The sequence below is a fragment of the Bos indicus x Bos taurus genome, chromosome 2, assembly GCF_003369695.1.
Source record: "Bos indicus x Bos taurus breed Angus x Brahman F1 hybrid chromosome 2, Bos_hybrid_MaternalHap_v2.0, whole genome shotgun sequence".
In the NCBI taxonomy this organism is placed as follows: Eukaryota; Metazoa; Chordata; class Mammalia; order Artiodactyla; family Bovidae; genus Bos; species Bos indicus x Bos taurus.
In genome coordinates this window covers 117,025,241-117,041,788 of record NC_040077.1, presented here as the reverse complement: position 1 = coordinate 117,041,788, position 16,548 = coordinate 117,025,241, and the positions used below count along the sequence as shown (strand labels likewise).

At 40.8% G+C, this 16,548-nt stretch overlaps 1 protein-coding gene across 1 annotated transcript in view; it reads left to right on the top strand.

Annotated features, from left to right (window-relative positions):
- The window catches only part of PID1 (phosphotyrosine interaction domain containing 1), a 264,178-nt gene that overhangs the window by 136,788 nt on the left and 110,842 nt on the right, over positions 1–16,548 (top strand). The window lies entirely within an intron of this gene.

Below are 16,548 nucleotides of genomic sequence, written 5' to 3'. Positions count from 1 at the left end.
CCAAGCAAATCCCTTTGGTCTAGGGATGGAAGGTACCAGACTGGGAACTTTCTTCTGTTATGGAGCTTAACTCAGACTACCTGGACTTCCAAAGGGAATTCGGGTACATTAGCACTGTGGAAAGGGGAAATGGACAGTATGCCACGATAGATCTATGTCTACAGCAAATAGCATCCTTTGTACCGTTATACATGATGAAATGGTGATGTAGAACCTTAGATCTTAGGCCACGGTTGTCTTGTTTCTGCTCCAGTTTGGGTTCAGTGATCACCTAATAGTCAAGTGAGTATTTTAGTGAAATTTGGATATGATTCAGGGAGATTAGCAAGAAAGAGGCTCTTGGAACTATTTTGAAGAGTATGGATTTCAACTGGGTTCTCATGATGGACAGATAGGGAAGAAAAACTGCATGAGAAATCCTGAGAAATTTAGAAGGACATGAGTGACCTGGCAGATGTTATGCTAAGTGATTAGAAGTCAGACACAAAGGCCAATACTGCATGTTCTTACTTATCAGTAACATCTAAACTAGTCAAACTCATCAAAGAGTCGAACGGTGGTTTCCAGAGTTGGGAAGTGGTGGGGGTCATGAGGAGATATTGGTTAGAGGGTACAAAGTTTCACTTTTGCAAGATGAGTAAATTCTAGGGATCTAATGGTTATCTCTGGGCTTTCTAGGTGGCACTAGGGGTAAAGAACCAGCCTGTCAATGCAAAAAACCTAAGAGACATGGGTTCAATCCCTGGGTCGGGAAGATACCCTAGGGAAGGACATGGCAACCCACTCCAGTATTCTTGCCTGAAGAACCCCATGGACAGAAGAGCCTGGTGGGCTGCAATCCTGGGGTCGCAAAAAGTCAGACATGACTGAAGCAACTTAGCACACAGTGGTTATCTGTAGTTAATAATATTGGATTGTATTGCCTAGAATTTGCATAGAGGGTAAATGCTAAGAGTTCTTGTTGTTGTTTAGTTGCTAAGTCGGATCCAACTCTTTATGACCCCATGGACTGTAGCCCACCAGGCTTCTCTGTCCATGGGGTTTCCTAGGAAAGAATACTGGAGTGGGTTGCCATTTCCTTCTCTAGGGGATTTTCCTGACCCAGGAATTGAACCCATGTCTCCTGCATTGGCAGGCCAATTCTTTACCACTGTGCCCCTAGGGAAGTGTTCTCACCACCCCCCATAAGATAACCTACATGAGGTGATGAATATGCTGATTAGCATTGTTGTAGTGGTCATTTCATATTGTATCCATCTATCAAAGCCTCAAATTGCATATACCTTAAATATATCCCATAAAATCTAATAGGAAAACTCAAATGAACATTTTGGCTAACCCCATATATGCAGTTTTCATTTGTCAATTCTACTTCAATAAAGCTAAAACATGCTTAACAACATGTTTAAAAGGGCTGAGCATTTTTAGAAGACAACTTGTGTACCCACTGCTCTAGTCTGCACCTGTGATGTGAGCATCACTCCTATTTCCTGCTTCCTTCTGAGGGTCCAGGAGAGCACGGGGAGTGGACAGGGATGGGGACTGCTTTCTGCTCTGACTTGACAGTGGAGGCAAAAGGCCACTTGCTGTCGTTATTCTCTAGGTTTCCAAGAACTTGTTTGCTTTTCTCCAAACACGTGATTTCTCATTTTCAGCGCCTGAGCGTTCAATGTTTTCTGCAGGGTGTGGTGTGAAGGAGACCCGTGTCCCTTTGTCTCTGGGTGTCTGCACAAAGGAAGAGCTTTGTCTGGTGTCCTCAGAGAAAGGCTGATGTGTTTTCTTGTGATCCATCGAATTCTCTCCTTTGCTTTCTTCCAGTTTCTCAAACAGAACAGTGGAGAGCCTGTTCCATGGAACTTTCAATAGCTTTGATGTGTATATATTTATAAGTTACCTAAGCAAGGTGCTTTATTTATAGAAAGCATAACTCTTGGTTCTGGTCTATGGAGATTCAGTTACCTGTGTAACTGATGCACTTGCATTATGCCCAAGTCCACCTGTTTCATTCATCCCTGTGTAGAAGTATCTGGGCGTCTTTACAGTTATTTTGTTCATTTCTGTCTTTCAGCACTTGAAAGTTGATTTACTTTACAGTGTATCGAGTGCAAGCTTTTGTTCATTTCTATGCCTTCATTCAGAAAATATTATATTTAAGTCATTAACATCTAATGGGATACATCAGACTGAATTTAGTGTCCTTGATTTGAAATTCAGTCTTCTGGTAAGAGATAAATATCATCTTAACTGTTAGAAGTTAACTTAAATATGTTTTATGGGAAAGAATGATAAAAAAATAAGTGATGATGCTTTATTTTCCACTCTCAGGGCCCCCAGTTCTTTTCACTAAAGCACATATGTCACAATTAAGCTACTTTGCCATACAAATCTGTGTGGCATGTTTGATAGAAATCATTTAATTTCCTCTACTCTTTTGTTTCTGAGACTTTCTTATATGTATTAAATGGAGCAACTACTTATGAGGATTCAAAAAAGGGCACAGCCTTCTGAAGTTTATTTTACTTGAAATTGATGACATATGGAAAGGTTTGTGATTAAAGGAAAAGGATCATGAACTTAATTTATTAAAGCTCTTACATGTGAAAAATAATCCCTCGTCTTCCACTTGCAGTTTTCCTTCGCTGTTCTGAGCACAGCTTAGCGGTAGGAAATAGCCATTTGTCTTAAGGGAGTTGAATTTTTCTGCTGCATAGACTTTAGTTTGTGGCTCATTTCTCTAAGAAAAACATGTTTACCATAAAGATACATGATAAGATCTGCCATAGGATGTATGAACCTTCTATTTGAAGTTTTTCATCTCTGCAGTGTGTAGTTTTAGGTTAAGGTAGGGTTCATTATGTTGGGTGAATATTTATCTAAATTTTCTAAGAGGTCAAACAGTACCAGTCATTTTCTTAGTCAATTTATGTCCCTGAAGTTCAGAATAATCAGCTACTAGATTTAAATCAAAGAGAAAGTGCCAATACTTCATTGATTTTTATTTTAGTGGAGGGTAAATAGTCCATTATCCTTAATTCACATAATGAAGTAGAAGAAGCTATTTTCATAGGAAGGAAATAGATTTGGGAGCATTAATATATGGCCAAGTCCAAGAGTGAGAAATATTAGATTTATGAAATGATTCTCTTTATTAACCAGTGAAATATCAGAAAACTCTGTTAAACTAGTTATCCCATTGCTGCATAAAAATTACTCCCAAATGAGTGGCTTAAAGCAGCAAACATTTATTATCTCACAGTTTCTGAGGTTCCGGGATCTGAGTGCAGCTTGGCTGACTGTTTCTGCCTCTAGTCTCCCCTGTGGCTGCCTTCAGTGGAGCTGCTGGCTGGCCTGCAATGTGGTCTCAACGCTCAGCTGAGAGAGCGTCCCCTTTCAAGTGCACTGGGGTGGTCATCAGCGGGATTCAGTTCCTTCCAGGTGGCTGGACTGAGGGCCACAAGAGCCTCTCCATAGGGCAGCTCTCCAATATGGCGGCTGGCTTCCGCCATAGTGAGTAAGCGAGAGAGCCAGGGGGACGAGCAAGATACAAGACAGCGTCTTTTTGTAACAAACTCGGAAGAGGTATTTAGAAGCCAGTCACAACTAGATCCGGTCGACACTCAAGCGGAGACTGAATACTAGGAAGTGAGGATCCTTGGAGGCCCTCTTAGAAACTACTACCACATCTCTGACTACTTTTCAGACCTTATCCCATTAATCAACAAGAATAAATTGGGCTTGCTGTTTACTGTCTAATCATCTGAGTTCTGCATTTCACATAATTACTCTTCGTGCTTTAAAACAAACCTCTCCTTAGCTTCGGCTCTTTGCTGCTTGAGTTTCCTTATTTTCTGAACAGTAATTAATTTAATTGCTATCGTTGTCGTTCAATTGTTGTGTCCGACTCTTTGTGACCCCCATAGACTGCAGCATGCGAACCTTCCCCGTCCTGCACTATCTCCCAGTGAAGTTTGCTCAAACTCATGTCCACTGGAGTAAAAACAAAAAACAAAATAAAAATGAGATGCTTTCTTTGCGGCTGAAATTCCTTCTTGATTCAATGAGATGCTTTCAATTCCCTGCACCGCTCCTTTGACTCCCTCCCTGTTCAGTGTTGCTTTGAGAAGCTAGACCTGCTGGAGACCTGCTGGTTTTTCTGTGGCCATAGATTTTGCTGTAATTACACCCTAAGCATTTTTGTATAGAACTTCTGCATCAGGTGCCACCAAGGAGGGTGCCACCTCTTCATAAGACAGTCCATTGTACTATTCGTTTGCAGACCACAGAGCTCACAATCTGAAGCTATGAAGTACTGTGGTTTTTTGGAAAGTGAAGCTTCCACCAGGGTTGGAGGGAGGTGCTGGTGTATTTTAGGATTGACCAAACCCAACAGGAACCACATTGGAGAGCCCTGTCCAGATCATGAGAAGTAGATATTGGTGTATATGGGACTAGCTAGTCATTGCTGACAGTATCAGCTAGATCTCTTTTTCTGTGTATCAAAGACAAAAAGTAGGCAATTGAGCAAAGTGCTGACTCTTTGTTAGCTAATACTTTGTTAGCTAACATGGGTTGCCATGTCCTCCTCCAGGGGATCTTCCCAACCCAGGAATTGAACGCAGGTCACCCACATTACAGGTGGATTCTTTAACGTCTGAGTCACCAGGGAAGCCCCGTCATGAAAATACATGATTTCTTCATTACCTTGAAGAGACATTTACACTCCCATGTCAATTACAGCATCATTCACAATGACCAACATGTGGAAACCACCTATGTGTTGACTGACAGATGAATACATAGAATGTGATATCTACACAAATGAAATATTTTTAGCCACAAAAAAACAAGGAGGTTCTCTACTTGTGATAGCATGAATGAACCTTGAGGGCATAATGCTAAGTGAAATAAATCAGAGAAAGACAAATAGTGTATTGTCTCATTTATACGTGGAATCTCATAAAAGTGAGAAGGAAAGAGCAGACTCATAGATTCATAGAAGCAAAGAGAAGAATGATTGATAGTTATTGGGGATTGAGGGCATAAGAAATGGGAAGATGCTGGCCAAAGAGTACAGATTTTTAGCTATAAAGTGAGTAAATTTCAGGGATATAATGTACAGCATGGTGACTTTAGTTAATAATACTGTATTTATACTTGAAAGTTGCTATGAGAAGAGATGTTAAATGTTCTCACCATCACAACAGCAATAGCACAGTGGTAATTATGTGAGATGAAGGATGTGTTAACTCACCTTATTGTGGTAAATATTTCACAATATATACCTGTATCAAATCACCACATTGTACACCTGAAACTTACACACTGTTGCAATTATATCACAGTAAAGCTGGGAAAAAAGAAAATATGATTTCTGAAGTTAGTCATATATGCATAAATCTATCTTTTCGTGTGGTATTCCCTCCTGGCCTCAGTGATCTAGCTAGTGAATTTGGTTGAATTTGACTTATTTGGCAAAAGTAAGAGATTAAGTCTTTACTTTGCCCATGAGATGTTTGTGGACAAAGGATTGAGATTTCTCTGTTCTGTGTTTTCCTCCTGTTTATTTCTGCTGAGAAAGAGTGCCTCCTTTAAGATGGGCATTTCAATGAGGTCATTGGAGTCAGGGCTTTTCTCCTTTCCTAAATGACAATATGGATGATTTGTGTCCAGGTAAATTGCTAGAAAGATGACACTGTGAAAGTGCTGCCCTCAATATGCCAGCAAATTTGGAAAACTCAGCAGTGGCCACAGGACTGGAAAAGGTCAGTTTTCATTCCAATCCCAAAGAAAGGCAATGCCAAAGAATGCTCAAACTACTGCACAATTGCACTCATCTCACACGCTAGTAAAGTAATGCTTAAAATTCTCCAAGCCAGGCTTCAGCAATATGTAAACCGTGAACTTCCAGATGTTCAAGCTGGTTTTAGAAAAGGCAGAGGAACCAGAGATCAAATTGCCAACATCCGCTTTTTCAACATCATTGAAAAAGCAAGAGAGTTCCAGAAAAACATCTATTTCTGCATTATTGACTATGCCAAAGTCTTTGACTGTGTGGATCACAACAAACTGTGGAAAATTCTGAAAGAGATGGGTATACCAGACCCCCTGACCTGCCTCTTGAGAAACCTGTATGCAGGTCAGGAAGCAACAGTTAGAACTGGACCTGGAACAACAGACTGGTTCCAAATAAGAAAAGGAGTGTGTCAAGGCTGTATATTGTCACCCTGCTTATTTAACTTCTATGCAGAGTACATCATGAGAAACACTGGGCTGGAGGAAGCACAAGCTGGAATCAAGATTGCCATGAGAAATATCAATAACCTCAGATATGCGGATGACACTACCCTTATGGCAGAAAGTGAAGAGGAACTCAAAAGCCTCTTGATGAAAGTGAAAGAGAGTGAAAAAGTTGGCTTAAAGTTCAACATTCAGAAAACTAAGATCATGGCATCTAGTCCCATCACTTCATGGCAGATAGATGGGGAAACAGTGGAAACAGTGGCTGACTTTATTTTTGGGGGGCTCCAAAATCACTGCAGATGGTGATTGCAGCCATGAAATTAAAAAACGCTTACTCCTTGGACGGAAAGTTATGACCGATCTAGACAGCATATTCAAAAGCAGAGACATTACTTTGCCAACAAAGGTCCATCTAGTCAAGGCTATGGTTTTTCCAGTGGTCATATATGGATGTGAGAGTTGGACTATAAAGAAATCTGAGCACCGAAGAATTGATGCTTTTGAACTGTGGTGTTGGAAAGACTCTTCAGAGACCCTTGGATTGCAAGGGGATCCAACCAATCCATCCTAAAGGAGATCAGTCCTGGGTGTTCATTGGAAGGACTGATTTTGAAGCTGAAACTCCAATACTTTGGCCACATGATGTGAAGAGCTGACTCATTGGACAAGACCCTGATGCTGGGAAGGATTGAGGGCAGAAGGAAAAGGGAACGGCAGGGGATGAAATGGTTGGATGGCATCATCGAGTTGATGGACATGGGTTTGGGTAGACTCTGGGAGTTGGTGATGGACAGGGAGGCCTGGCATGCTACAGTTCATGGGGTTGCAAAGAGTCGGACATGACTGAGAAACTGAACTGAACTGAACTGAACTGAAATCACTAGGTTAGTGTATGTGTAAATCCATCCCTGGTGGCTCAGTGGTAAACAATCCACTTGCCAAGCAGAAGACCCAGATTTGATCCCTGGGTCAGGAAGATCCCCTGGAGAAGGAAATGGCAACCCACTCTAGTATTCTTGTCTGGGAAATCCCATGGACAGAGAGCCTGGTGGGCTGCAGTCCATGGGGTCACAAAGAGTTGGACATGACTTAGGGACACTTTTTTTCTAAGGCCGCAGTCAAGCCATGTAGTTAACCTGGGCTTTTCTCCTGGTGAATGGATTTTGAAGTGGGAAGCAGATTCTGATTCCACCTCTTAGGAGTTGCGTATCTGAATCAACATAATCATCTTAGTCTCTCTTACATCATCTGTAAAATGGGACTAATACTCACCTGGGAAGGTTGCTGTGAAGGTCAAATAAGATAGTGACAGGTATATTGTTCAACGTGGGGAATATAGGCAATATTTTATAACAACTGTAAATGGAATGTCACCTTTAAAATTTGTATAAAAAATTAACAAACTTGTAGACACAGCCAGGGAAGGAGAGGGTGGAACAAATTGAGAGTAATGTTGAAATGTATACATTACCATATGTAAAATAGATAGCTAGTGGAAAGATTCTGTATAACACAGGGAGTTCAACATGGTGCTTTGTGACAACCTTCAGCCTTGAGGGATGGGAACGGGTGGGAGGTGGGACGAAGGTTCAAGAGGGAGGGAACATATGTGTATTTATGACTGATTCACATTGTTGTATGGCATAAACCACAACATTGTAAAGTAATTTTTAGAATTAATAAAATTCTAAAACATAAAAAATAAATAAAAACACCTTCCTTACAGTTGAAGGATATTTTTTCTTACCAACTAAAATGCTAAAATAAATTATCATGTTAGAATGCAATAAAACTGTGTATTTAAAAAATTTTTTTTTAAAATCAGAGACAGTAATAGCAGATGGCAAATAAAACAGCTATTTCTTTCTTGCTTTTATTTTTATTTATTTTTAAAATCCTCTCAACTTAGCTCAAATACTTTGAGAGATTCTTTTATTATTTTTTTCATTCATGACTTTTGTTTTAAATGCACATTGTCCAGTTTATCACTTTCACCATTTTAAAGCATAACTTTCAGTGGTATTTAGTATGTTCACCCTGTTGTGACTAATTCCAGAACATCATCATGACCCCAAAGGATGTCTCCTGCCAGTTAATCCATCACTCTCAGTCCCCTATACCCCAGCCCCTGGCAGTCACTAATCTACCTTCTGTCTCCATGAATTTGCCTTGGCTGCATATTTCACATGAATGGAATCATACAGTATGTGGCCTTTTGTGTCTGGCATCTTTCACTTAGCATCATGTTTTCAAGGTTTCTCAGTTTTATCTCCTGTAGCCATTTCACCAATGTATCCTGTATATGAGGGGAAAATAATTCAACATGTGTGCTCTCTGAATGCTGGGCAAGAGCAGGGTCATTTTAATAGCAGGATGAGCCCATAGGAACCATTGAAACAAAGAGAGAAAAGAACAGTGTGAAGGATGCCAGCAAATTCATTTGTACATCAGCATCTATAGAAATGACTTCTCTTCCCTTGATACACTTCCCTCCATCTTCCCCTGCTTTGCTCTCTTGCATCTCTTCACCCCTTTCTTCCTTTCCCAACCCCCTCCTCCTATCCTGTCTTCCTCCCTCCTTCCCTTCCTTCCTTTTGCTCTTGATTCTCCCCTCTTCATTTTCTCCCTTTCTTTGTTTCTTCATTTCCCTCTTTTGTTATCTTTCTATAAAGGTAGAACTAAAATAGGTTATACTAAAAAATTCTGTTGCTGGAGATCTATCCCTAGAGCATAGTAAAAGTAATTAACATTAACCTCTGGGATCAGAAAAAAAGTTTAATACAAGAGCTTGGTTTAAAAAAAAAAAATCACATTTATCACTTGAAAAGAATATAGCCATGAAAAATTATGCTTCATTGAGTATTTAATGGCAGAATATATGTGTGCGTGTGTGTGTGTTCAGTTGCTAAGTTGTGTCTGACTCTTTGCAACCCCATGGACTGTAGCCTGCCAGGCTCCTCTGTCCATGGGAATTTTTTCAGGTAAGAATACTGGAGTGGGTTACCATTTCCTTCTTCAGGGGATCTTCCTGACCCAGGGATAGAACCCAGTTCTTCTACATTGGTAGAAAGATTCTTCACCACTGAGCCACTCGAGAAGCACTGACAAATCATATATTTAGAGATAAAATGACCTTGTTTGTACAAAATAGTGCTGCTGTACGTCTCCCAGATTTTTAACACACCAAATGATTAGTGCACATAATCTATGTGCATTTTCTAGGAAAAATTAAGGTCATACAATTGGAACCATCATTATATCATAATATAGGGCAATTACTGGTGCTTTTATTTTTCCTCTTTGTGGTTTTCTTGTCTTCAGAATTTTCAACAAAGTATATGAATCACCCTTTGGAATCAGATAAAAAAAGGATAATAACAAATCAGATATAAAAGAATAAAAAAGGACCATAAAGAAGGCTGAGCACTGAAGAACTGATGCTTTCACATTGTTGTGCTGGAGCAGACTCTTTAGAGTCCCTTGGACAGCAAGGACATCAAACCAGTTAATCCGAAAAGAAATCAATATTCCAGTGAATATTCACTGGAAGGACCGATTCTGAAGCTCAAGATCCAATGCTTTGGCCACCTGATATGAAGAGCTCACTCATTTGAAAAGACCCCAATGCTGGGAAGTATTGAGAGCAGGAGAAGGGGTTGACAGAGGATGAAATGGATGGATAAAATCATCTACTCAGTGGACATGAATTTGAGCAAACTCTGGGAGACAGTGAAGGACAGGGAGGCCAGGCATGCTGCAGTCTATGGGATCACGAAGTGGAACATGATGAGTGACTGAACAACCACAGAAGGATAATGAACTTTGGTCCTGAATGTAGCTAGTGGAATAACTCCATTCTGGGCCATGAAGCCAGAGATCCGTCTTTAGTATAAAGGAGCAGCGTTCCTTGAATGAAGGCTTTGAGATGGGATGATTTTGTCTCCAGGACTATTTGACGGTATCTGGAGGCATCTTTGGCTGTCACAACACAACTGGGGAGGTGCTAGTGGAATCCAGTTGTTAGCTAAACATTCTAAGTGCACAGGGCGTCCTTCCCCTACTTCCTCACCAACAAAGAATTACCCAGCCCACATGTCAGTAGGGCTGAAGAAGAGAAACCTGCTCATTGGTTAGTTCAAATATTTTACATTAGCTCATTGGATCGTATCTGTAGAAAAAGTCATCACTTGGGTTGTCTTTAGTGGATGTTAAGAATTAATTGCATAGAAGGCAATGGAGTAACACTCCACTGACCTCATTATTTAAGGACTTGAGATGAACTCTTTTCTCTTACACTTGTTGTCTGTATGATTTTTTTTTTTTTTAATCTGGATGTGTATCTCCTAGAGAAGAAGCCTGGCAGTATATTTGAGGTTAGCATGTTGATACTTGCTTAGGTCACAGAATTCCATGGAAGCAAGGAATAAAGGGAGCTGCCACATAGAGAGTCCTCAAGTCATGCATAATGAAAGAAAATTCTGGCTGAGGGAATAGTGCCACCTACTGAATTGTGTTTGTGTTTTCGACAGGTTCTAATTTATGCAGGTTGATGCCTGGAAGTGTTACTTTCAATTATTGATCTCCGCATCTTCTTAAGTAGTTACTGCCAGAGTGTTAAACAATATTTAGTTATTATTGGATCAAGCTGTAATTAGAAACAGCTGTGAGCAATTGAATGCCATCCAGCTCCTGAAGTAGCAAACGAAATTGTACTTGAAGACCTCAGATTGATTACTAGAAATTGTATCTGGCAGTTAAAACAAATCCATCTCCAGTTTGAATGCTACCAGGCAGTTCCCTTTTAGGAAGATAACCAGAAAGGTTAAAAAATGCATTAAATGTACCATTTCCAAATATCAACAAGTTTAAAATAAAGAAATTAAAACATGCAATGTTTGCTGCAAAAAGTTGTCAACATTTCATCCCTTTTTTCCAAATTTTTGGCTTTGAGCTTTACTCTCTGTATGTATAGTTTTAAATCTCCTCATCTTTTACCCAAGTATTTTAAGAAATTCTACAGTGTAGTGCATATATTTTGATATATCTCTTTAATAACTACATTTTTAGATAACTTGAAAAATTATTTTGAAGTATATATTGAATTGTATGGGTCAGATAATTTGTTACCATGGTGAATCTCTTTACTGAAATTAACTAGTTTGTCTCATAAAATTATATGCCTCTGTGTAATATGTTAATTCTTGCTCCTAATCAAACATTTAATTACATCATGAGCTCAAATTAATTTGTAACTTGAATCTAGAGCTCATTTGTACAAAATTCAAAATGAGTATGTATTGGGGAGATACCAAGAATTTCTAGCATTTTGTTTCAAAGTTTTAGCAATATATACTGATAGTAGACCTGAGAATTTGTGACAGGTTTCAAGTCCAGAAAAGCATAGAGTGATAATGACAACCAAAAGCTGAATTTCTCGTGTTGATTTACTTATTCTGCGCTGTGGGTTTAAAAGCCAGTTTTATCATGATGACTGTTCACTCGATTTCTCTGGGAGGGGACTGCTTGTCACATGAGCCCAGAGGGGCCAGTGTGTGAAAGGGACTCCCTCTTCTCGAAGTTGTTGCTTGGGAAATGGGGGCTTGTGGTCCTCAGAGAGTTACTGGAGATGTGATTTAAGAAGATGGGAAAGGACCATGTTCATCTTCTGTTCCTTTACTCTCTAAGTGTAGCCTTCTGTTCCTATAGCCAATTTTAATCTTTCTTTCTCCCAGAAGTGAGTAGTGTACACGAGATGATCCTACTAGGTATCGGTAAGTAAATGAAAAACAAGCCACCATCTGGATTCCTGGGAAACACAGAATACTCAGAGATTGATTCCAAGAACAATACAGATGTCAGTGTCTCTATTGTTTTCTAAGATTGCTTAACGCCCCTCCAAAGAAGGTTTGCTCCCAGATCTCAAGATAACATTACTCATCATTACCAGCTTCTCCGCACTGTTTCCTTGAAATTGCTTAACAGTGATTGATTCTGAGTTAGAGAAATATTTCGTACTCCTTTCAACCCAGACTGAGTCTTGTTTCCTCTTTCAGAAAATGTGAAGACCCTTCAAGAACTGAATTTTGACTGACTGACCTTCGTGATTTATTCAGAACTGTGCTGACACCTGAGATCTTGGTTCTTAATTGCTAAGTAGGATTAATTAGTGGAATTCATGTCTTGCCTGAGTATTTTGTGGTGCCTCTTGGGGGAATGGACATTTTGCCTGCGCTATGTAGTCTTACAGGAAATTAAATCCCTTCCAAAGTCTAGCTGCCATGGTCATTTTTATGTGTGAGGGGAATTCTTTACTCTTTTCTTTTGCATAGAGCAATCTGGTCTTTATTTACAGTTTATTTATGCTCAGATGTTAGAGGTTGAATTGTGTCCCTTCTAAACTAATATGTGGAAGTCCTATTTACCCAGAACCTCTGAATGTGACTTTATTTAGAAACAGGGGAGTGGTTAAGGGTAGTTAGTTGAAGAGAGGGTATATTGGAGCCGGGAGATCCTCATCAGATGTGACTACTGACCTTATAAAAAGGTGGAAACTTTGGGCACAGACATGCACACGAGAAGAACGCCGTAACAGGCATAACTGTTATGGATAACAGGATAACTGTTATCCTGCCACAAGCCAAGGAAATTCCAGAACCCAGGCTGGAGATCTGCAACAGACCCTTTCCTGGCACGGTCCTGCTGACAAGTTCTGCTGACAAGACTGGACTCCAGTCTCTTGAACAGTGGAAGAGTAAATTCTGTAGTTTAAGCCACTCAGTCCATGGTGCTTCGTTACGGCAGCCCCAGGAAACTAACGCCCTAGATGGTAGGACCATTGTCATTTTTAGTTGAGTTCTGCTGCCTTTTATGAGCAAGTTCTTTGTGCTAGAGTTGAGCTAGCTGCTTGTGACACAGAGAGAATTAAGCTTTCCAGGAGCCCAGTCTCCTGAGAGAGGTGGGCAGGACCTGGGGAGTTTGATGTGCCTGTGAATGGACCCAACTTGAATGGTCCCATAGTCACCAACTTGAATGGACCCATGAAATTGCCTCAGAAGCTACTAGTCCCCTAAATGACTTACTCAACCACACTGCACAGTGACGATTCAGTGATGATCTGCTCTCCTCATCTCATCTCCACTTTACTCTAGTAGAAAAGCACTTTCTACTGCCTCTCATCTTTCTTGAGGATTATAATTTTTGCAGACATCTCAATCAGTTCAGTGCAGTCACTCAGTTGTGTCCAACTCTTTGCAACCCCATGAACCACAGCATGCCAGGCCTCCCTGTCCATCACCAATGGCCAGAGTCTACCCAAACCCACATCCATCGAGTCGATGATGCCATCCAACCATCTCATCCTCTGTCTTCCCCTTCTCCTCCTGCCCTCAATCTTTCCCAGCATCAGGGTCTTTTCAAATGAGTCAGTTATTCTCATCAGGTGGCCAAGTATTGGAGTTTCAGCTTCAACACCAGTCCTTTCAATGAATACCCAGGACTGATCTCCTTTAGAATGGACTGGTTGGATCTCCTTGTGGTGTAAGGGACTCTCAAGAGTCTTCTCCAACACCACAGTTCAAAAGCATCAATTCTTCGGCACTCAGCTTTCTCCACAGTCCAACTCTCACATCCATACATGACCACTGGAAAAACCATAGCCTTGACTAGACGGACCTTTGTGGACAAAGTAATGTCTCTGCTTTTTAATATGCTGTCTAGGTTGGTCATAACTTTCCTTCCAAGGAGTAAGTGTCTATTAATTTCATGGCTGCAATCACCATCTGCAGTGATTTTGGAGCCCCCAAAATAAAGTCAGCCACTGTTTCCACTGTTTCCCCATCTATTTGCCATGAAGTGATGGGACCAGATGCCATGATCTTCGTTTTCTGAATATTGAGCTTTAAGCCAACTTTTTCACTCTCCTCTTTCACTTGAAGGGTTGCCATTCCCTTCTCCAGAGGATCTTCCCAACCCAGGGATTGGTCCTGGGGCTCCTTTTTTGGCAGACAAGGAAGCAGGCCTTATTTTGTCCCCAACTGCAAAGGATGAAATGGCTTTACTGGGGAGGAGGCAACCATCCTGCCCCTCCACCCCACCCCATTCCTGCCCCCTAACATACTGTCCATGTCCTGAGGGGGGTACTGTGGGTCTGGGGTCTTCTCAGGCAGCCTGTGAAAGCAGGAGCCCCAGGTTCAATCCCTGGGTTGGGAAGATCCTCTGGAGAAGGGAATGGCAACTCACTCCAGTATTCTTGCCTGGGAAATCCTGGGGACAGAGGAGCCTGGCGGGCTACAGTCCATGGGGTCGCAAAGAGCTGGATGTGGCTGAGTGAGTACTCTGTGTATGTGTGTATTTAAGTAAGGAAGAAAATAATGACTTTCCACAAGGACCGAGTTTCCTTCTTGCCTCAGCATCACAGAGGCATCACTTTGCCCCTGTCCTTTGTGGTCGCACACTTCTCCTTTCACGGATACATGGCTGGGACCTGCACACTCTGTAGGGAAAGTTCTGCCGCCTTGGGCAGTGAGGATGGATGTGGGTCTACAGCATCCCAGATGGGCTTGGGCTCTAAAGCTGCTGAGATGACTTCTTATCCTGCCCTTCATGACATAGTTATTCAGAGTTTCAATTCGTAGTTCAGTCACATTGAAGGCTCAAGTGTATTTTATTTAATGACTTTGAACACCATTCAGTAAAAAGCAACGGACGTTTATTTTGGTGATAAAGCTGAGCAGATGCAGGATTGCCAATGGCTACTTAAGAGCAGAGTGTCCTTGAGAAATATTTCCTTCTTTGTGCGACTGCTTCAGTGTCCGGGTGGAGCCTGTCTTTGCTTCTTTGCTCTAATTTGTGTGAGTGATGTTGCTGGTAGGTTGCCATGGTGACTTGAGCCCACTGGGCAGGAGGACAGATTTTCATTATAATGAGTGTGAACACGAGGGCCCAACCGTGGGTGCTGCTCTTCTGAGTAGCCGCCTCCCTCGTTAGCTCATGAGGTCACTGCAAGGGGGTTTGGGGAGTAGGAGTTAGAGCAGGGGAGGGTTGGGAGGCAGATGAGAAAGAGAAGCATTTTGCAGATAAATCAGATTGCTGTTAGAAACGTGCTTGTTAATAATACTCTGCATAAACTACTATCCCAAGATAGTAATGAAAGAACTCTTTCAAAATAGCTGGGATGCAATTTAATCTACTTATGCGGAAAGTAACATATCTAGTTGAGAACCGCTGGGTAAGAAAATGAAAATTTAAATATCGATTGCCATGGTGACATTTAAATTTTGGTGTGCAGATGCACCTGTGATTGCCAATATGGGGTTTTCAACAGATGAACTGCCTATAGAGCCATCATACCTTGGTGGAAATAGTATAAACACAGAGGGTTTTGCAGTCGGGGGACTTGTCTTCAAGTCTCAGTTCTGTACTTACCAAGCTATGCATTCCTGGACCAATCAGTTGCTTTCTCTAAGCCTCAATTTGTTCATCTTCTGAAAATATGATATAAATAACTACCTACCGGGTGTTTGTAAGCATCAGAGATAATGAATAGAGAGGCCTGGGGAATGATAGGCACTATGAATGGTGGTGATTATTATTATTATTATTTTGTTTTGTTTTTAGTTTAAAAATAAATTGAAGTGAAGGAAAGCTCACAGTTCTTTACCTGCAGTGTTCATGAAATATTCATTAAATAGCTTAGATTTTCCAAGCGTTATCATCCTAGAATAAGTCCACTCTATTCAAATAAAAGCATTCCTTGGCTTTGAACGTTTTTTTTCCTTATCAAAGATTCTCCTTTGAGCAATGAAAGTAATAAATAAGTCCCTTTGCACATTTCAACTTGAAATATTGGGACTTTGTACAGTTATACCAGCATCGGAGAGTCTTTCCCTAATTGCTGTGATACAACAGCTAATTGAAGGGAGGCAATGAAACACTATTTGAACCAAGATTTAAAAATATTTTTAAACTTGAGGTTTTAGAGGAAATTTAAAGAAATTGTTGTTGTTTAGTCGTTAAGTTGTGTCTGACTCTTTAGAGGCCCCATTGACTGTGACCTGCTTGACTCCTTCTGTCCATGGGATTTCCCAGACAAGAATACTGGAGTGGGTTGCCATTTCCTTTTCTGGGGGATCTTCCTGATCCAGAGATCAAACCCATGTCTCCTGCATTGTCAAGTGGATTTTTTTTCACTGAGCCACCAAGGAAGCCTTTATAGGAATGCATTTCCCTAAACTGGATTTTGCTTTTTATAAGGGTCCTACAATGAGGTTATAGATGTTGAGTTTCTTTATTGCCTAGTTGGAAACCACT